The sequence below is a fragment of the Astatotilapia calliptera genome, chromosome 20, assembly GCF_964374335.1.
Source record: "Astatotilapia calliptera chromosome 20, fAstCal68.1, whole genome shotgun sequence".
NCBI classification, from domain to species: domain Eukaryota; kingdom Metazoa; phylum Chordata; class Actinopteri; order Cichliformes; family Cichlidae; genus Astatotilapia; species Astatotilapia calliptera.
In genome coordinates, this window is record NC_137441.1 from 4,574,941 (window position 1) to 4,597,820 (window position 22,880).

The 22,880-nt window shown below is 42.4% G+C and overlaps 1 long non-coding RNA gene across 1 annotated transcript; it reads right to left on the reverse strand.

The window, feature by feature from the left end:
• Positions 1–11,656: 11,656 nt before the first annotated feature.
• Positions 11,657–22,874, reverse strand: LOC113013923 (uncharacterized). Its single transcript, XR_003270889.2, has 3 exons — positions 22,652–22,874; positions 20,133–20,231; positions 11,657–13,103 (listed from the first exon to the last, which is right to left on the reverse strand). It is a non-coding gene; the product is annotated as an uncharacterized LOC113013923 (long non-coding RNA).
• Between the last annotated feature and the right edge of the window lie 6 nt (positions 22,875–22,880).

Here is a 22,880-nt window from a genome sequence, read left to right on the forward strand (position 1 = left end):
CAGCCACTCAGCAGTTACACTGACAAACTGATCTTTAGCTTATCAACAAATGCACCTGTAGTGTTTCCATCATAGACTGTTTATGTGCAGTTCCCTGGTTTCTCTGAGCAAAACAGGCCAAATCTAAGGGTGGAATGCTAACTTACCAGCTGACGCGAGCAAGCTTGGCTGAGAAGTTGCATATCGTTAATATGCAATGATTTTCAAATTTGCTTAAAAAGCAGAAGAAAATAGTGAATTTGTTGTTTAGGAGTCCAAATTAGAGTTATTTACTTGGATTCCTGAACAGAAAAAAATAGTTTTAGTGGTTGATTGTTTTGATTGATTCATTTCTGACTTTTCAGAGACGTCTGGTGTGTCGGTTAAATCTTGCCATAAAAACATGATTTCAGTTTGTAAATTTTTAAATAAATAACAAAATAAGGACATAAAAAGTGATTTCTTGTTTTTATAGCAGATGGTCTAATAAACCATTTACAATATGACCTCAGATTAATTAATTCTCCCATATTCTATAATATCATGTATTTTATTTGAAATGACAATGTATTTATATTTATCTACAGATTAAAAGTATACACACTAGAATGAGGGCGAACAAGGGAGGTTTTTACATCACCAAATTTATATTATTACCTAATTTTAAATAAGGTGTAAGTAATATTGTGTAGACTTCAGATGTTTTACAGTAAAGGTGACACAAATATTAAGTAATTTTAGGTACTACATAAGTAAGAACCACATAATTTCCTGGTAATTTTGCAGAAAAACAAATAATATTTCCCCATCTTACAAAATTAAAGTACACTGTTTGGGGTGTGGCCTTACTATGGAGTGACTTAACCTGGTCCAGGTATTTTACAGCAAGGTCGGCACACCTGTCCTGCACACTACTTTTGAAAGTTGTGTTTGAACAATTAAGTGATGGGGGGAAAAGAAGTTCATTATAAGATGGCATAGACATGCAAATGTTGATGCTAGTGATTTTTTTCTTGTAACCTGGTAAAGTAGAACAGCACATTTATATTGGTAAAAATACAGGATAGTTGAGAAACAAAACATCTATTCTGCACATCAGCATAATGAACAATAAGTAAAGATGGAAAAAAGCAAGACAAAAAAACAGGATATTCACAGTGTAAGATGGGAAAGATTATCTATTTTTCTGCAAAACTACCAGAAACGCAGTACTTGAAATTACTTGCAGTGTAATTTTTCCTTCTTTCCTGTAAAATACATAAAGATATACACTACTTAAAATGACTTATGCAGTACTTTAAATTACTTGCCGATTAATTTGTCTCCGTTCCAGTGAAATACCTGAAGTTATGCAGTTATTAAAATTACTCAAGCACTTTGGAAACTTACATATTACTTAACAAACTTGTTTATTTGTGTCCTGTAAAATGTGCTATATGAAAAGGTTGTGAGCAGGTTTCACCTTACAGTCTCCAGAGTTGCAGGTAGCAGCAATGTACCAATTACATGTACCATCACTGCCAATTAAAGGCTTTGCTTATTATAAAGGATGGGTGTAGCCACGGTGACATCACCCACTGGTTTGCATGGTACAGTTCTCAAATCCTCAATCTAAGTGTCTTCACTGACGCCATTTTTAGCTTTTTAAAATTTGCATGACAGGAGTACGCCCATCTTTTATATACAGTCTATGCTGACAGTGAAGTAGAAAAGGAGAGCTGTTCCTTCCTCGACTGCTTTCCAGCACTCTGCCAGTCAGTTTTGAGTGGGTACTGCTTTTCAGCAGCACAGACAGAAAAAATTGTTGTGCACAGATTTGGCCCTGGCACACAAACTGCCAGGAACAAGAATTATAACATCCTCATAACACAGCTTCATTCGGGTGGATGCAGTTTTCTTTTTGGATGAGTGAGATTCATTCATTCACTCATTGGTTTTGCAGTGAGGTGCACAAACACTGCAGTTACTGGCTCTCGATGCTTCTCGTGGTCAGCTGTATAAACACCACAGACTCACGGCACACCAGTATGAACAGCAGCCACAGTCAGCCAGTTATGCCTCACCTCATCGTTGTCTTTATGAAAAGATAAGAAGCCCCATAAACGACTATTCATGAGCAGAGCAGGTGGAGGATGAAGCTTTTATTGGGGCAAAGTCAGCTAACTTTTTAAGTATCAGATTTAATTGATTATTGTATTCATGCAGCTTTTATGTCCCTGTGTCTCTTGAAATTAAAAATGATTTATAATACTTCAAAATAACTGCCAAAAATAAGCAGCTGGAGGCTTTTCAGCATGATTACAGAGCAGTAAGACTCGCTTACAGAAGCACTCGGGTTTCATTTTGCGACATGTTTTATAATAAACAAAGAAAGTAAATTAGAGCTGAAACTTAATTTGCTGAAACTGAAGCAAAAGTGAGAAAGAGCCAGTGAAATTTTCCAGTGCAGGAGCTTTTCCTGGCAAGCAGCAGACACAATCAGGTCTGAGCGAGGAAGTTGTTTTACACCTAAACTGCTCCTGCTCAGGGGAACTTTTCAAAAAACTGTAAAATCTAGACTTCTGTTTTATAAGCATGCTAAAAAAATATTCAGTCTTTCACAACGAAGGCCTTAAGGCAAAAACTATATGAAAGAAATCCGGTTACAGCTGCTACAATATGAATCACTCGCAGGACTGAATTTGCTGTTGTAATAAGCATTTCAGCCTCCCCGGTATCAGCTCACTGACAGTCCAGAGGTGTTTGGAATAAAACTGAGCATTAATGGGAGTGTTTCCTCCCGTTTAGTGGGTCCCAGTGGACGGCAGCCACACTTCCACCTAAAAGCGAACCTGTTGGGATGTTTCACTCTCTCTCTTGCCTCCCTGTGACAGCTTTCACACGTCCATGGTGTTGACTGCAGCCTGACAGCTGAGAGAGGAGTCACATCACTCTTCATGTCACTGGAGCCAGTTTAAAGTTCAGACTTGCGGCTTTGGGTGAGGACCAGGATCCGGACCGGGACCAGAATTACGCAGGGTTCAGTTTCAGGATTCCTGCACAGACAGGAAGAAACTCGCTCTGTGGTTAAAGTCAGGCGAGTTTCCATGGAGACGGTCGGGGTTACCATGGTGATGAGGAGTATGGCTGACGGCGAGCAGTGAGGGACCTCAGAATGATAGGAATACCAACACGAGCGTGTGTGTGTGTGTTTATAATTGGCTGTGATAAAATATTCTCTTTGATGTTGAAGTGAAGCCAGAACCAGTAAGCAAAGAACCAGTCACCCAGAACCAGCCGTCTGATTTGTGATATACATATACAGTAAGAGTCAACACAAACTTGAGCTGTGACACAAACATCAGTGACAAAACAGCGTGTGTGTGTCCGAGGATGCTCTCCAGCCTCACAAATGTCGTCCAGAGAGACGCAAGAACAAAGATTTGAGCGAGCTGAGGAGATTTCTGCAGGTGTGTTCCTCTTAACCTTGAGCTCTTTTCATCTCTTTCAGAATGACTTGTTATGCTCTTTGTGTAGTATTTGTAGGACTTTCACTCTAAGGAAGGAGTAGCAGCAGTCCTGAATCTCTTCCTTTTGTCAGTGGTTTGTCTGGTTGTGGACTGATGAGGACTGTGGTCTTTAGAAAAGCTTTTGTAGTCTTTTATATCTGTGTGCATCTCTGTAATGGTTCCTCTGACGCCCTGTGAAAGTTCATACCAGTCAATCTTTCCTAATAGGCAGTCTTTGAATGCCTTTATTTATAGACCGGCTCACCTCTGAATAAAGCAGCGTTGCACAATTCACTCACTCCTTAACTTAAAACACCTGACTCCAAGTAGCCTTTGAAGAAGCCGTTAGCACAGAGGCTTGCTTGTTTTTTGCAGCCTGCACTGCACAGATGACACAATGTGTTCAAATGATATAAAAGTGTAGCTGTTGTTGCGCTATTAGTTTAGCGTGGGGCTGTCAAAACTGGTCAAAACTTGTGTTAAAATGTAGAAAAAAACGCCCACACTGTCATGAAAACTGGGTGTTCCCGGGGTTTGAGCTGGAATTCTTTATTATTGTTCACTCTTTGGTTCTTTGTTGTCTTTATTGTCAGTTTTTGTCTGCGCGTGTGTGAAAAAGGAGTCATCTCGATCAGTGTTTAACTTCTGCTTACCTCTGTTGGGTATAGTATGTGCATAGTGTATAAATATAAGAGTATTTCACATTGTTTCATATGTTTTCTTGATATTAATACTATATGTAGAGTAAATTAGTGATGTTATAGCTGACCTTGGACCCCCGAGCCCCGTGTCCCACAAAAGGGGCGTTGTGACATATCTCCCAATAATAACACAAGTTTTAAATCAAACTCAGAGAGGATATAATATATATATATATAACACAGGACCTGATGAGGGCACACACACACATTATAACAAAGGTAAATAGCTCATTAAGGAAAAATACACACACAAAAGGAACTCAATGAAGTACAAAACAAAATAAAGTAAGAATAGAAAGTACATTACCTTTAAGTAAAGTTACTTAAAAAGTTAAAAAAAAATACAATAAAGCATGTAAAATGTCTCAAAAATGTTTTAGGAGGGATTTCAAGTCATCATATTTAAAAAAATTAAAAACAAAAAATTTAAAAATAGATTTGGTTTGAAGAAAGAAAACCAGGCATGAAAGAGGAAAAACAAGCAAATTTTTAGAAAATATGAAATATTTGGCTGCCATACATAGATATAAACATTTCCAACAACTGATATTATGAAACTGAGAGAGAGCATGATCACAAATAGAAATAATAACAGAAACTCACTCTGTCTAAAAAAGTTCATTTGGATTTGGTGCATGGTGTCCTGTCCGGGGAATATCACGCTGAAGTCCCTTCACATTCAAGCTGTAATATCTGTGAAACCATTCACCTGATTGGGCCAAAGAATATTGAGGGCTTCGAATCTGAGAAGCTGTAAATAAAACATCAGTCGCTTTGCTGCAAACCTGTGGTTTCTACAGGCCTCCAAATCTGCTGTCTGTGGTCGGACATCCAAATATTTTACAGAATTCAAGCATCCATCATCCACTCCAGAGTGTCCATATTCATCGAAACACGGTACCAGATATTTACCCTAAAACATTTCAAGGACCTAGTTCAGGTAGTTTTGTGGATAATGGAATTTTAAAATGCCCCCTCAAACCCCTGAAATGTCCTTAAAGCAAAAAAATGAAAAGTTTTACTAAATATTTCTACAGAAACACGTCTTATAAAAGATCCACATCTCTACGTATCCAGCAGCTCTGCAGCTTTGGAGACAAACAGCTGTCAGAACTGTTAGATTTATTTTCTTGTCATTAAACTGCATCGTGTAACTGAATTTAGAATATCTGTTGTTGACAGTTTACAGTCCGATTGTGCTTGTCTGTGATTATAACTTAAATGAAGATCAGACCACATTTAAAATTACGGTAATTTTAAAGGGTTTGCAAACGTTTTCTGGCGACTGAATAATGGTGGTCCCTGTAGCCCCCTGGCACTTTAATCAGGGACCCCCTGGGAGTTCGGGGCCCCTCAGGGCTTTAATCGGGCCTGCTATACAGAGAGAGCTGTTTTTGTTGTCGTTGAACATCTCTGTGTGTCAAACCGTCTCTGGACACGACTCGAGGAACCTCGCGGCCTGCTGGGTGTTCCAGCATATTCGGGACTGATGAAGTGAACTTTACTGAAAACAGGATCTTCACAGCAGCACGCTGAATAGTTTTTATTGAAACTCCAGGCTTTGACACTGTCTCTTTATTTAAATGAGCTCTGCAGACAAAGACCGCCTGAACAAAAGGATGTGAATTTAAATGAACTTTATTGAAAGACTCGGGGTGAACAGTGTTAATGAACAGTCAGGCTTCAACAGGGAGCCTTTATTTAAACAAAGTCTGTGAACAAAGGGGAACAAAATGACAGGACGAAAAAATGAGCTCTTTGGAAAAGCTTTATTGACAGCACGCGGTGTTTACAGTCTTATCGCTGTGTAAAGTTACTGGGGCGAGGCAGCGGAAATGTTAGAACTATAAGCTATATTTAAAGCAGCGATAACAAACCATGAAATGATTTTACTCTAAACGTCAAGGCGTCCAACAACGACTCGATTGTCTCAGCTCTGTGATTAGTCTTTGAGTTTGAAGGTTGGAGCTGATTCGCCACGAGTCTGTTATCACAGTGACTGTTTGAAAGACCTCGCTGACCCTGGATCAGCCTGTAATGATGCACTCGGTTGTTACATTGTATATTTAGAGGGACAGAGCGAGCTTCATGAGACGGTGACTAACAGGATAGTTTGTCCCAATGAGACACTGCTTCACTCTGATACTGTCAGGATACACACCGTGTGTTTGTGTTACTTTGTGTGTGTGTGTGTGTGTGTGTGCTTACTGTGACTGTATCCTGCTGTGTTTAATGAAGGAGGAAGTTCCTGTTCTGTGGTACAATGAGCTGTTTTTACTGTCTCTGTGTTTCCATTTCCTCCCCTTGTGCTGCTCTTCCTTCCTTTTCCCCTCTATTCTTGGCTCTTTCTGTCCATCTGTCTGTATCATTCTGTCTGTCTGAGGCAATATTTTATCAAAACAGCACAAAATCATACATTCAAGAAAATGTCACATGTGTGGATTATAGTATCCTCCATTTTTTTTAAGACTATTTGATTTTGATATTCAGAAAAAAAAACATCCAAAAATTGTCTTGTAATAAAAACAAACTGATCTCAGTGGTTGGATTGACTCATCCATCCACTGGAGGTATTGATTCATTGATCTGTTTCTATGTGGTTCTTGTTATTTAACAGCTGCTGATTCCCAGTTTGACTCTCTAGTCAACCTTGGATTGTTCTGTTTGCCATGTTACAGAAGCGTTTTCAGGACTTGTGCTGCTATTTATTTTAACATCACGTAGTTTGAGCCTCTGAGTGTCTCAGAAGTTTTTTCTCTGACTATATTTGTCTCACTTTTTAGCTGAGATGCAGTTTTGCTGTCTTCTGTGATGGATGAAAGTCTCCTGTACTTTAAAGTGTGTTAGGGGAACTTTGGGCCCTCATGCTCTACCTTGGGTAGATGGGCTGTTGCATTGAATGCCAGTTTTTTTTAATCCATCCATCCTTCCTTCCTTCCTTCCTACCTGGGATTGGGTCGTGGGGGCAGCAGCTCAAACCCAGACTTCCCTTTCCTCCACCTCCTCCTCGGGAGAACATCGAGGTGTTCCCAGGCCAGCCAAGAGATGTAATCTCTCCAGCGTGTCCTGGGTCTCCAGGTATTCAGTCAGGGATTGGTCCGCCAGATCCTCCTTACTTGACTGCCTTCTGACACACACTATCGACCCTCTTTACCAGGACAGCCCTACCAGGCTGTCCTGGTAAATATTACACTTAATGTGTGCTGTTCCTCTAAATGTTGGGCTCAAAATTATATTTTAAATATTGGATTTTTATACGTTACACCCGTACTTTACATGCCGTTGTACTCTTCATTTAAATGTTGGACTGTTCCTTTTAATGGCCTCTGTCAGTGTTCAGATTACAGACTGAAATAATGTGGTGTCACTGCCTCACACTGAAGATTATACAGTCTGTATGTGTGTGTGTGTGTGTGTGTGTGTATAATTGGTATCTTGGAGTGCAGCTGTCTTCATTCACCAGCATCTGTTACACCCCCAACTTAGAAACACACACACACACACACACACACACACACACACACACACACACACACACACACACACACACACACACACACACACACACACCAGGACATTAAATCATTCCTTCAGTTTGAGTGCACACATTCAGAGCTGCAGACGACATAAGCAGCACGTGAATGTAACAAAGGCAGTAATGAATAAGTGAGAGTAGTGGTGCACGTGTGGCGGCATCGCAGGTGTGTTTCATGTTTGGAGTTTAGATTGTTGCCGTACGTATTTACAACCACATTTGCTTTAGGCTGCTGTGTAACATGTAAACAAAGAGCAGAATGACGCTGTAGTGGAAGGTGAAGGTGTGAGAGTGCAGGTATGGATCACATGACAACACACGGCGTAAACACAGCTTGAAACTGACCTTTCATGAGTTTCCAACCTGAAACAGAGACTTCTGTGCAAAAAACCTGCATCAAAAAGATGTTGCATACAAGGCTGACTCTATGTGTGTGTGCGCGCATGTGTGTGTGTGTTCCATATATGCAGATTATAGCTCTATAATGTCTCAGTTTGCAGAGTTACAACCATCAGATTAACTCCACAGATTAGTGTTTGAAGGCAGGCTGCCTAATCTACTGACTGCGTGTGTGTGTGTGTGTGTGTTTCAGGGGCAGGTTTAATGGGGATTTAAAGGACTGGTGGCCTATTTGGAAGCTTCGGTTTAATTTTTTTTGTGCACCAAAAATAAAAATTGAATGCCGAGTTTGGTTCAGTTTCGCAGATCAGATAGAAGCAGCAGAAAGTAGAGGAGCACTCGCTTCCACAGCAGGTGCCCTATTTCACAGTTTTAGTGAAAGAAATGTAGCTCTGCACACAGATTTTATGGATTATGTCTTCAGCCATGTGCTACATCTCCAAATTTTCATGAAATTCTGCCTCGTTTTGTGTAATCCTGCAAAACAAAACAAATTTGAACCTGTAAGAAGAACAACAAGATATCAAACTCTGAAACAAGCTTTTATTTAAAGTAATATTTTAGCAATAATTTAGATTCCTGAATGGATAGTTACATTTCTAGAAGAATATTCTTGCTTACTTTCCCCTCTATATGTAGCACGAGTGTTCGTAAATATGAATTTGTGAGTAAACTAATGCAGTGGCAGCACCACTGCATTAGTTTGGTTTGGTGGTTTGAACTCTTGCCTCACAGGAAGTGGGTCCAAATCTTTCATCCTCCACTGAAAACACCAACTTACTGCTGCCGTTCGTGGTCGAGGACACGTGCACAAGGTTAAATAAAGAAAAAGAGAAAAAGAATTTTATTTTGAAGTCGCACAGCTTCTGAGTTGTTTGATGCAAACGTATTTATCCCTGCCACGCACACACACATGCACAGTGTTGTGATCTCAATCAGCAGTGGCACAGAATCTCCTCCTCTCATCTGGAGCCCTGCGCAGGCAGTCAGCCTGATAACTATCGAGGAGCGAGAAGAGCAAAGGAGGAGGAGTTGTTTTAATTAAAATGAATTAATTCATCATTGATGTGAACATTTAACAAAAAACTCATGCAGACAACGCACAAAGTGGTGCACAAACATTCACCAGAGTGCGGGAAATGAAGCAGAGGATGCTTACAATTTTACATGATGGGCAAGAGTAGGCATATCGAGCCAAACACACACAATCGTGTTTTCATGTCTTTGTGGGGACATCTAATTGACATAATGCTTTCCCTAACCCTTGCCATCAAAAATTAATGCTTAACCATAACGTAACTGTAACCTTGACCCTAAAACCACATTTTGAGCCTCAAAAGCACCTTCAAACTTGCAGGGGGCGGGGTTTTGTCCCCATAAGGGTTGTTGGTCCCCACATAAATATGTAAACATGTACAGACACACACACAGAGCACTTTCAAGCACGGAAATGTTTCTCGCTTTAAGCTCTCATATCAGTGCATCAAGTTTCCCTCTCTTTAATTGATTAATATTTTTTAGCTGCACCAGAGTCTTCTGCAGGAGGTCCGGGTGGATGGAGGATAAACAGGAGGAGGTCAAGTGTAGCTGCGTACGCTCAAAGGCAGAAGTGTTCATTGTTTTTGTGACGTTTGTTAAATAGTGCATGCACGCCATCCACTTTCATAGATCTTTGGTGTCAAGTCTTTGGTGAATTAGTCACTGGCGGAAATGAAAACAGAAAGGAAACAGCTAAATTTGACCTAATGTGAAACCGAGACTCACTGAAGAAGTTTACAGATCCAAAAATGTAGTGACAAGTAAAAGTGATGAAAATGCAGTTACACGCATGTGTAGCTAGAAGAAGTGTTCAAGCACGGTCTGATATGTGTGTGTAAGGTTCAATGTTTGCATGCTGATTAACCACACATCAGTAATAAGCGGTTAGACATTGTGGTCACGGTTGAATTGCATTTTCCTCAAAATGTGCTCACAGCTGCTTCTCAGCTCTACAGAGGCACCTTTGTCACAGAATACCAGCGTGTCAGTGACGAGCCTGCAGCCTGTTGTTCCCACATTAAAGCACATCTGAGCTGTTAGTTATGAAAATATTTGCAGATGAGTCTCCGTTAGCTGATGATGCAACGCTCAGAAACACTGTCAGTCAGTCAGGGTCGGGGCTCCCGCGGCGCCCCTTCCTAACATTCTCTGGGTCTGGCTCCTCATTTCCCTGCAGAGTTACACGACTTACAACATCTCAACCACCCCCTCTTGTTAATGAGATGAGCTCCACATCTGCAAGTTTAATCCAAACCTGAGAAACCTTCAGCACGGAGTCTTATAAACTGTTGAACCGGTTTGTCCAGTTTATTTAGAGAAGTGTGTGAGCAGGAGGACTCTGACCCAAACTGCCTGATGAAAGATCCGACAGTTTACAGCTTTATCTCAGATCTGCTGTCTGCTACAGAGGGCTGCACATGAAACGCGCGAGGCTTCGAGACAAGATACAAGAAACGCAGGAGGATTCGAAAACAGAGACGCAGGGAGATAAAAGATAAGAAGATAAAACGAAGAGATTAAACACTAGAATAAAAATCACAGAACAGTGGAAGATCTAAATAAACCAAAGGCACCGACGCAGAATGAAAGTCTGGTTCTGGTGAAGAGCCAGGGTCGGTCCTCTCATCCAGGATGAGGTTTCTCATCAGCTGCTCTCTTCTCCTCCGCTTGCTTGAAAGTTTAGAGGTGTGAACGAGGATGTTTGTCAGTTTCTGAAAGGCAGAGATTTTGTAGAAATGTGTGATTTTCACAGTAATGAGCCCTTGTGGTTTTCTCAGAGGTGATAGTGGTCAGAGCGAGGTGACAATTTTCAAGCATCACAAGTTGAAAATGTGACAGCTGCATTGTCAGGGTTTTTCTGAGTATTGCTCAGCCACTGCCTTCATATTAGACATAAAAGAAGAAGTCTGGGAGTCGTAATGAAGCATATCTGCTGACCTCATGGAGACGGGTATCGCGTTTCATTATAATTATTATAGAATATATATAGAGAGAGAAATGTGTCCTTATGCTTTAATTCAGCTACACCTGATCAGCAGGAAACATAAATGCATACAGGAGAACAACCACAGGGAAGACGAGAGAAGTAAAATGTAAGACACGGGAGGTAAAGTGGAAATTCAAAATCCACTTTTTAAAAATCCAGGCAGCCGTCATGGACATAGAGGCAGCCAGCTTCAGCTGGACGGGCTGTTTCTGCCTGCTCGGCAGCTTCTTACAACCGACGCTATTTTTCTTTATCAATTAGTGCACCCTGGAGTTCATGTGGAGCCCATCTGTATACTCCAGGGCCATGAAGCAGTGAGGGAGGAGGATAGATGGGTTTATTTTGACACACCGTCATCTGTTCAAAGAAAGACTTCACCTTATCGGCTCCTCGGAAAAACTCCTGACAGATAAGAGTCCGCTTTAAGTTCATCAAGTTTTTATTCAGTGGATTTCCAGCATCAACAGATCAGCCTCTGTTAGTGAGTAACAAGGTGTCTTCGTCTGGATCACCTGTGGTGGTGAGGAGCACCGCAAGGATCTTTACTAGGTCCAGTTTCCTTCCTTGTATGAATTCTTTGGTTCCTATTTGTAGAAAGTCTCAGATCTTTCTGTTTTCATGGAGATGACACCCAGCTATACTTTAAGTTTTTTTAAATTAGTTTCCCTTTCACCACATTGTTGTTACTCTAACCATGATGAAACAGGTCTGCTAACCTCAACAGAGTGTTTATTTCTACCCAGAATGGATCTGTTCTCTAAACTGCAGCAGGTTATTTTTTTTAGCCCCAAACCATCCATTTACCACAGCACTGTCACATAAGGAAGAGTTAATTACTGGTTTTAACGGTTTACCTCTTGCTGGTTTGCTGCAGCGGATCCCCTGAGAGTAATAAAACACCAATGTGGTGCATCAGGTTGGAGGACGTGTCAGTGGTTAATGAATAACATAATGCTTTCCTCTGGTTTCTGTGGCATTTTCAGATTGTTGTTTGGAGCTCAGCATGTGTGACGGTCGAGCTTCTTCTTTCTTTTGTGAAAATAAAACCCTTTACCGGAGTTAGCGGGCGAATCTGAGGCTACCACAGCAACAACCTGGGAAACCCTCCATTATTAAACATTACTGAACAGGTTGTTGTGTAGCTCCCCACCATATAACCCAGTATAAACCAGTCTCCATGTGTGTTCTGGCTCGTTTGACTTTGGGGCTGTATAAAACTGTTTAAGTGGCAGGGAAAACCCTGGATTTTGACTTCCGTAAACTTCCTGCTGCTGAACACTGGGCTGAATGTGAACACTGGGCCGAGTGACGAAAGAGCTGATATTTTACTCTGACGGATGAATGCATGCATGAGTGAATAGCCTCTGTGTTTGTCGGAGACCTTCTGACCTCACTACGGGATCACTTCCTCTGACGCTGGTGCTGTTTGATATCGCTACCAGGCCGACTGTAAACCAGTCACATGTGCAGAGTAAGACGCCGACCTCGTGTAGAACCTGAAACGCCATCAGTCGGCATCTTCTGCTCTTTTAGCCTCTTTCAGCTCCTGTTTTTGGTTCTGTGTTTACTATTAGAACCCAGAGACATGATCTGAAAACCTCTTTAGCCTGCCTGAACTGCAAAATCCACATTCACAACAAATACGTAATGTTGCCTTTCAGAGAGATATTTCAGCTTTAATTGCACCACTTTTAATTAAACAGACTATAAACTGTGTTTATTATCCCACTGTATTTAATGACAGTGTGAAAACAGATTTAATTGTTATAGTAGCAAAGCTGCAGACAATTATGAGCTGATTCTGCAGCTCTGCTCTTTACAGCGAGTCATCCCTTTGTTCAGCTGTCCAGCTACAACTGTACAGCTCTGCCTCACTCTTGGCGGTGTTTTATGGAGAAACGTCTATAAAAAGCCACACGCAGCAAACAACTGACAGACAGAGACGAGCTGCTGAATATAATGGAGACTTTAGTATTCTGCAAAAAACAAAACAGAAATGTAAGTTTCCTTGAAGTATAAAAATTAGCATAAAAGAGCATTAAGTATGAAATTGTGTGCACGAAAAAGAAAAATTGCAATCCAAACAAACAGCCAACAAAAAGGCTCGATATGGAGCCTCGTATGAACAATAAACTGTGTGAAATAAAAGTTAATGATCCTCCAGGCTGGATTATTTGTCTTTAAAGTCGCCTCCGTTCAGGAGTTTATATCACAAAACAAAGAAAATTCCTCACATTGTCGACAGTAATCCTTAAAGCGTGACTTTACAAGCTGCTGAGTCTTAAAATAGAACAAATCTACAACATCTGTCTCTGACTTCAGCTCAGCTTAAGGACGAACATCTTCAAAGAAAAACGCGAAAACATGAATAAGACATGAACTCTCCAAAAAATTAACTTCATGTACGCTTCCTGTTGTTAAAATCTGAAACAAACGGACTCTTAAGATCAGATTTTATTGCTGTAAGAGGGAGTGAAGGCTGGATTTATCAGCAGCGAGGACACTGATCCTCAAAAAGAGACAATGACAACACAAACACACGGAAGGGTCGTAATCCCTGGTTTTTGTCTTCAAGGTCACCGAATGCCTCAGCTGGCTCTGCGCTGTCGGTCGTCCTTCATTCTTTTTAAAACGCCTGACAGCGACAGACCGAAGCTGCTTTAGTGCTTCAGCGTTTGTGACCTGATGACTGTGTTTGATTAACAGGGGGCGGAGCCGCAGGCTGTGTTCATTAAAGGACAGGTTCAGTTTTTAAAGTCAGTCTTAAATTGACTGCGAAGGGTTGGAGGTGGGAGGTTTTTCCTCGGCCTGTTCACACACATGTAGATATTAACCTCAGCTGAAGATGCCAAAATACTTATGACACTCACACTTATGATTCACTTAGAGGGCAAGTATTGGTGAGCAGCTGTCAGAGAATCTCCCTTTTCCCAGTTTGGATTAAACTGGTGAAGCATCCAGTCTCAAAGAGAAGTTCTCAGTGCACTTTAGCCCAAGTCCTCTTTAAATGTGCTGATGTCAGATCTCGGGTGTGTGCAGGTTAATAAGCGAGAAGCGGCTGTATTGACGAGGACAGATGAGCAGGAGCAGCTCGGTCTATAGATCATCAATCAATAGCTGCGGTGATTGATTAGCTGTACACTCCACGTAGCTCATTAACTCATTATAGGCTCCGGCAGGCAAACAGGAAGTGATTCATTGCTTGACCTCACAGTTGGCCTTGAAGGCAGATGGCTGATGAAGAGCCAATAAAGGAGTAATCCACCCAAAACACGAGACTGTGGGCACACGGCCAGGAGATGCAGGAGACACTTTGACAGGGTGAACACGCCTGTTTCCATGGTTTCCTAGCTCGAATGATGACAGAAACCTTTAGGGACTTTAGACCCTCAGGGGCCCGCAGCCGCTGTCTGCTTTGCCCTGATGACAGCTCTGACATCTCAGACTGCGGACGGGGAAATGTCTGTGATTACACATGAAAATAATGCCGAAACCATTGATTTATCAGGGAGCCGATCAATAATTCATCTGCGGTGCTGACAATTGTTATTGATTAACACCTGAACCCCGGGGGTCAGATAAACCTGCTGGATGTGAGAGTTTGTCAACATGTTGACCAAGAGAAAAAAAGTCTTCTGCCTCAAGTTGAATGAAACTTCATTTCACTAACAGAGACGGATACTCATAGACTGTATATGAAAGATGGATGCAGCCACTGTGACGTCACCAACTGCTTTCTGAAAGCCTCAAATCCTTTTTTTATGAAAGAAAGCTGCCTGCTTGTTTATCCCTCTCTCTGACCCTAGTATGACCATAGTTTTCAAAAATGAACTTTGTGTTTTATCTAGTATTATGTGACACTTGCGCCCATAAAGTCAATTTTACTGAGGCCAAAGAGCGCGGGAGCCCAGGAGCAGTTTCCCTTCTATACAACTGGAAGTCTTCTTTCAACCAGAGGAGTCGCCCCCTGCTGGTCATAAAATAATACAAGTTTAAGGAACTGAGTTCAATTTTCAGACTGTTTAACACCTGTTTATATGTTTCTTCTAGTGCGATCGTTCCATCCGTCGGGCTGCACGGTGTCAACGCGTCAGGGCAGTTAGCTTGTTAACGCGTTAGTGCCGTCCAATCCCACTCACGGGGCGATCCACGCTAACTTGATAACTGAGATTTGGGGCGTTAATGCAGTAATGGCATTAACGTCATTTTAAAGAGATTAACGCTGACAGCACTAGTTTCTACTGTTTTATCACCTGTTTTACTCCACACAGGGCCAAAACTTTAAAAAATTAGCATCATGTTGTATTCAATAAGACTTTAAAGTAAAGGCTGAGTCCATAAACTCAGAATTGTGTTTGCAGAGCTTATAAATCAGGTGAGTCATTTTCCCATAGACTTCCATACAAACTGATCTGATTTGAAGCCAGAGAGGTCACCCCCGGCCGTTAGAAGAAAAGTTGGGATTAATGCACTTCACATCTGTGCTGATGTACATCTTTGTGTTCCTCCAGAACGTCCTCCTGATGAAGAAGGTTCCTCTTCCTCACAGCTCAGTTTCTACATCACAGCAGCAGGTTGCCTCAACAGGTTGGTGCGGCTCTAATCTCTGTCTTCTGATAAGTCCGGATGTCCTCACCGGTGACCTCACAGGCAGCTGCCACATGGCTCCTGATGATGTCATCATTCTTGAACATCACTGAGACTAAACGCTTGCCCCGTAGAGTTGCCTTTGTGTGATATTCTGCTGCTTATTGTGTCTGTATTGCATTTCACACCTGAAGCCTTGAACCTTTCTCAACTGACGGAGCTGCACGTGAGAACGAGTTGGACGTTAAACAGTCTCTAACCTGCCAGCTCCCTGCTACAAAGTCCATGTGATGCTTGATTGTGCCCATGTGAGAGTACCGCAGCTAATTGTTCAGTTAATTCACAGCGAGTGAGTGGGCGTCGTGTGTGCTGCCTCTGCGCCCTCGCCTAAACCAAACGGATTAGAAACGAGAACGAGTCGGAAGCGGACTATTTCCTGCTGCGCGCTGCACATTAGAAACGACAACTGTGGAATAAGTCCTGACCTGATTGTTCCGACGCCGAAGTTCACGTGTGAAAACGGCTTATTACAGTCGCTGGGAGTTCAGTGATAGATGGAGGATGCAGTGATCTAATTAGTTGGTACAGAGAATCTGCAGATTCAGGATCAGTGACCCAAAGATCATCAGAGAGAGTTACTGCAACAGAAGAGCCATTGTTACCAGGGCGCCTCTCTCTCTGTGTTCCTGTGTCTCTCTCCCTCTCGTAGGGTAGTCAATCGCGTGATTAATCAAACTTTTGCGTGATCAGGTTTCAGCTGCCTTGCTGTTGAAATGAGTTTCTGCAGATTACAGACAGGAAAATTCAGACAGATGACTTTAATAAAAGAAACATTTCTACGGCCATAAATTCACCCAAAATTAAATTCCACATTCAGCTGTGTCATAAGAACATATTTTTCATTTCCGTCTCCTGTCTCTCATACAGCTATATCTGTATCCATATCTATAAACACAGATGTATTTCCCGTCATGTGTTAGTTTGCGTTAACCTAATTTATTTCACTGATTGTTAAACGAAACGACCCCGAAGATAAATAAAGGTGAATTAGATTTTTTGATTTTTATCTGGGACACGTCGCCTCGCTGCATCGCACACACACATTTCCCCCCAATTACTGCGTGTCACCTTTCACCTCCTCCTCCCCTCCCCCCTCATTCATTACTCCGCCTGGTTGGTTCGTCTCTGTACAAGCTGCTTTTCACGCTCTCTAAACCTGCCCCCTTCTCTCACCCCCACCTCCCCCTTCATCACGTACCTCTCCCCTCCTCCCGCTCCTCCTCGACCCATCCTCCGCCCCCTTTAAAGCCTCTTCACTCGTCCTTCATCTTTTGTTTCTACTGCAAAGCCTTACCTGGGAAAAAACACACGCACCCCGAAATATCATATCTTATCTCATGCCGAAGTCTCGAGGAGGGCTGCGCTGTGAAGTTTGACATAGCCAGCCTTCTTTTGTGTTGGCTGCCTATACAAAACCTAAAACTCCAATCAGAGATAATGGGTATCACATCAGCGGTTATCAACTTTCTTTGTTACCCCAGGCTTTCTTCCTCAGGCTCACATAAAAGAGGGCTTTTGATGCATCAATTGACTCTTTGCACAGCAAATATCTACACTGGTGCAGAGAAAAGACGAGATAGCAGGATGCTGGCAGAAAATAGTTACCTCTGTAACTTCATATATGAATATATTTTTTCTATTATTCATTGGATTCAGTGATGCCGATCATGTCTAACGAGAAACTGCATGAAGGCCCTTTGAGTGCCTGCAGACTGATTCCCAGCAGTTAACAAAGCTCTAAAATTGTAGAAATATTTTCTAAAACTAGAAATATTTAAACATGCTCACAAGAAGTGCATTTAGCTGCTTTTAGCTGTAATAACAGCTGCAAATCAACACTAAACATGACATATATTTATGCTCTTTTTATTTTTCCCCCCATTCTGACCTGCATGCATGCAAACTCCTGAGGGAATCCTGAGGGAAAAACAGGCTGCAGCCTCCTCGTGACTATGAAAAATCAGTGGTGACTGCACTGACGTTTTCGCAATTAGTTGTGGCGACCGCCTGGTTTATAAACAGGAGTGTGCAACATGCCCAAGACCTGGGCGAGCACTTGCACTAACACGTTGATTCTGCAGATTGGTTGGTGGGAGGCAACCTGACTCCAAACAATCAGACAGATTGATGAAAACTTGCAAATAAATGCAGACAGATTGCGAACATATTTGCAATCTATCTAGGCAAGGAAATCCCAAAAAGTTGATTCTGTTCATCTGGATGAACCGTTTTCAGTGGCAGAAACATACCTACGGGCCAGTGGACACTTTCAATGATGAAGATGTGCACTTTCTGGATGGGCGCGGAGTCAAGGAGGCCATTTACGTGAAAAGGGAAAGACCATCTCTGAATCAAGGAGGGAGCCTAAGAGGACCTCTTTCACCATCTTACAATGCTGTGATTGCAGCCATTCCCCAACACACTGTGAATGGTACTCATGGCCATTGATCAATGGTCATGGCAATTTGCATATTAGTGATCAAAAACCTGACCTCACAGTCCATTGTTCCCTCAGTGGTGCTAGTTTCAGTTATTGTGAAAATGTACTGTTTAAAAGATTGGGGAAACCTGCAGTCAGCTGAGACTGAAGACGTCACTTGGACGAGTGACGAAACGTTTCTCTGTCCAGATGAACAGAATCAACTTTTTGGGATTTCCTTGCCTGGATGATTGAGCATCTACATGGAACCACAGTAGGCCAGGTGTAAAGATCCCTTTATGAAATATTGAAAACTCTGACTTTAGTCTCACTGTACTTCAAGAATCTATTCACTTTTCTTCATGTCTACATCAGATGTTTTAGGATGCACGAGCAAGCAGCAGAAAGTAGCAAAGTTTTGAATTTCAAGTTAGCAAGTTTCAAGTTTGTTTTGTTCCCATGGGTGTTATCTCCACTGTGATTGGCTCAATTTATTTTTTATTTGTCCAGTTTATTAGCAAGATTGCTCAAGAAGTTGTGTGTGGGTGGATGGTATCCAGAGCTCGGCCCAACATCATGAACTTTTAGAGTTGTTTCAGACCGGGATCCAGAAGCAGGAATCTTGAAGGAAAAATTTAATATTTTTTTATCCCTCCTTTCATCCTTTGAGATGAAATATCTACTACTAACCCAAATATGATTCTGAATCGAGGGTGTAGAGAAACTTTCCAGCCTTGGTGGAGGTATGTGGTCTGTTGTTGTTTGTTGAACAGCTGCTGAAACTAATGGAAAAGCTGAGAACATGAGTGTGTGGCTCAGTGAGGACACAGTCCTGCAGTGGATTATTTAGAAAAAGAGAGCAGGCTATAATTGGTCGCATGTTTTATTTCCTTTGTGTGACTGGCAGTAAATTGTCGAGTGGACGGATTTTAAATGGCCTTTAAATAACGAGTGTTTGTTTGAGACGTTAATGCAGAAATATAAAATCACATCATGGACGCTGCTGCACCAGCTGGCCACACACACGGCCGTTCTCCTATATTTGCGAGGACCCTCAGGCACACACTGCACTCCTGGGACACTCGGGCCCGGATTATACTGGGTTGCGGATGCACACACGGACAGCTGCAGGCACAACGGACGGGTGGTTGCTCTTATTATATGCACTTTCTGGTCTGCTTGGAGAACGCGTTACTTATATGCAGAGTTGGGTGGCGGCAATGCAGACAAGTCTACACAACAACAGCGACAATGTGAAGTTTGCAGACAACCGCACAAAAGCCCGATGACTTAATTTAGCCCACGAGTGCGGAAAGTGTGACGCTTTTGTAACCCTGAGCGTAAACCTGCTTCTGCTCCACGGATCTGAACCCTGAGCGGCCCTTTGAGGCCCGTCCCAGAGTGAGGCCTGAACAAAATGTCCCCACAAAGATAGATAGTAGCTAATCCTGGGGTACGGCTGTGTGTGTTTCTCTTTGTGTGTTTGATTGATGTGATCGGTGTGTGTGTGTGTTCAGTAGTGCGTGTGACCCTAAGTATGCGTGTGTGATTAATATTACATGAGGGCTCCTGATGAGAGGTGGACAAACACTCCCAGCTGAGCTCTAACACACACACACACACACACACACACACACACACACACACACACACACACATGAATGAATGCATGAGTATATCGTCTCACACACACACACACACACACACTGAGTAACTTGAGGTCACACACGTTTTATCAGCAGAGTGTGTGTCACAGATAAGATGACGGCGATAACAGACACACACACACTCGCGCACGCACCAAGTCTTCACGCTGTCTTCACATCACATTAAACAGTCGGTGGTTACCATGACGACCTGAACACTTTGGGATTCTCACCTGCTGTGACCTGTCAGCTGTGAACCAATCAGGCGACAGAAAACAGAAACTTTCACTCACCTTAGCAGAGACGTTTAGTGTCGAGCCCGAGCCAATCTGATAACGTGAGTCTGCTCGTTGCTCTGCTGCTGGATTTCATTTCTGTGTGGGACAAAAAACCTGACAAAGGAAGAGCAAAGAAGAGCAAACAACATCAAAAAGACATGAATAAGACCGACCTCGGTCCGGAGCAGGGAAATGACGAGCACCTGCTGCAATTTGAAGACTGTGAGAACATGTAGGAGACTAAGCAGCTGGTTCCCATCATGCACTGTGGCTCGCAGTGGGATTGCTGGGCCGCCCACAGCAGCAGCTGATGGAGGAGAATCAAAGAGACGCGTCGGCTGTGGGACATCCTCAGAGAGACGTCCTCAGAGGGACTCTGCTTTCTCTGTGAGACGCTTCATTTCGCTGCAGAGGAGGTTTTACTGAAGAAGGCGGCGTTCCCCAAGCACGCGAAATCTGAGCCCCGAGCCTGTTAATTATGACTCAAATATCTCATAACATGTATAACACGGACAGATAACGTCCGGATGCCTGCTTTGACAGGAAGTGGCTCCAGCGTTGTCAGATTTTGGCAGCTGTATCCTGTAATCCTGCTGGTAAATTGGTTTTGATTTGTTTCCAGTTGTGAAAAGGCAGTTTTCAGACTGTCAGCGAAACATGAGGCCAACATCCTCAATCAGAGAACTGCAGGTTATATGTAAGCAGAACAGGAAGTTTATCTTATACCTACCACACTCTACAAGACTTTGAAAAGACTTGCTATGGTCTGGGAAATTGTCATGTCTAAAGATAATGTGTCGGTTTTTAGTCAGAGAGAAGGCCAAGTCGGGAAAATGTACATTAATATTAGAGAAATCTGAATTTATCAGTCATTCAAGAAAAGAAAAAGACTTTTTTATGCTCACTCTACACCTAACCATCAAAATGAGCTTCCACAAAACTGTCAGGATTTTAATGCCACGATGGAAATTTGTCTGAGACACTAAAAGTGCTTGAAAAGTTTGGTGCGAGGCAGGCATTAGTGTTAGAAATGAGAACGTATACCTCACATTGAGGCGCGCACACAGCATGTTTAGATTCTGTGTTACTTCCACTTCCTGAGGATGTCATTGTGTCTGATCTCTATCCAAAATAAACCACGAGAAACCCACAGAAAGTTCTGACTCTGCCTGAGAACCTTTTAGTATTTAAGTTTTCTTCAGCATCAAAGTGAACAGAGATAGATGTCTGAAGATTCACGATGCACTTCAGATAGCAGCTGCTCGGCTTTCATGCGAGAAAAAGTTGCTTCTGTTCAATTAAAGCAGTTCATGAGAAAACATGAACTAAAAAACAGACCAGGAGAAGCTCATCAATAATCAGTCAAATATCTGGAACACTTATTTATATAAAGTGTGTGATTCCACTGGGTTTGGTTGAGATTAGTCCGAATTGATTTAGCAGCAGATTCTCCCCAGTCCTGCTCTGTTTGCATTTTCACTTCATTTAAACTAACACAAAGTTTTGACTAAACAAGTATAATGTAATAATTTCCCACTGCATGTACTGGTGGCTGTTTGTTCCGGTTCCAACAGCAGGAACTGCCTTTGAAGAGCCTCTTTTACTGCTATTTTCGGGGCAGAACAAACGGCCTACTCTGGGGTAGGTACTTCTCTGGGCACAGAAAACTGCAGGGTGGAGGTCGACTTGGAGAAAACGATGACAAGAAGCACCAAATGTATTAGCGGTAGCATTCGTCTCCTCTTCCACTTGACTATCGACAACATAAAACTCATCATTTAGGTGGATGCAACAAACAGCAATGATGCAACTGCATCACAAAGCTGTTGCAAAATCATTTCATCATCAGTTCGATCTGATGGATCCTACTGCACAGCAGTGGAAGCATAAAGTCTAAAAGGGTCGGTTAGAGAGCAGCAGACCTCCAGGCTGAAAAGGAAACCAACACGGAAGTGGAAAAAAGAAGCTGCAGTTCCTCCAATGACCACTTGAGGCTGTTTCTAAAACCAATTAAACCCCCATAGACTCCCGTGTTAACGCTTCCGTAAAGGAGTTGTCATGTGTGCTACTGTGGGGTCTTTACCTTACAGTATAAAGCGCTTTGAGGCCAACTGTTGTGTTGATTTGCTGCTATTTAACAGTCCAACTTTCCTGCAGTGCAAAGGCACCCTCACAAAGATGGATCAGTGCCTTTCTACTCAACATGAGCACTCAAAGTGCTTCCTACTACACGTCTCATTCTCCCAATCGCACAACTCCATGCCTGAACACTTTTTCATCCATGCACACACCCCAATAGATGCACTGGGGACATCTCAGGGTTTGGTATCTTACCCGAGGATACTTCAACATGTGGACCGGGGTAGCCGGAGTAGCTTAACCACACGAGCCACAGCCGTCTCGATAACCGCGTGCAAATAAAACTTAAACCACTTTAAAAATACTCAGAACTCTCGTTTGTGTGAGAAACGTTGAGCTTTGCTGGTCGGTTTCCTTTCAGGTGTAGCAATTATTTTTCATTCTCATAAACTCACATGCTTGTTGAATATGTCGAAGCGCCTGGTCTGATCGTGTAATAATAACAGAAGTTTGCAGGTGGTGCTGCAGTATGTTGGGGCTGGATTCATGGTTGGACTCCTTCAGCCCACAGCAGCTCACACAGTTGCAGGGGTGTGGCGACACTCTGATTTACTACCTCTCGCCCTCTCTTTCTCTAACTTCACGCTTCAACCTACCTATTAAATATTAATATAAGACCACGCC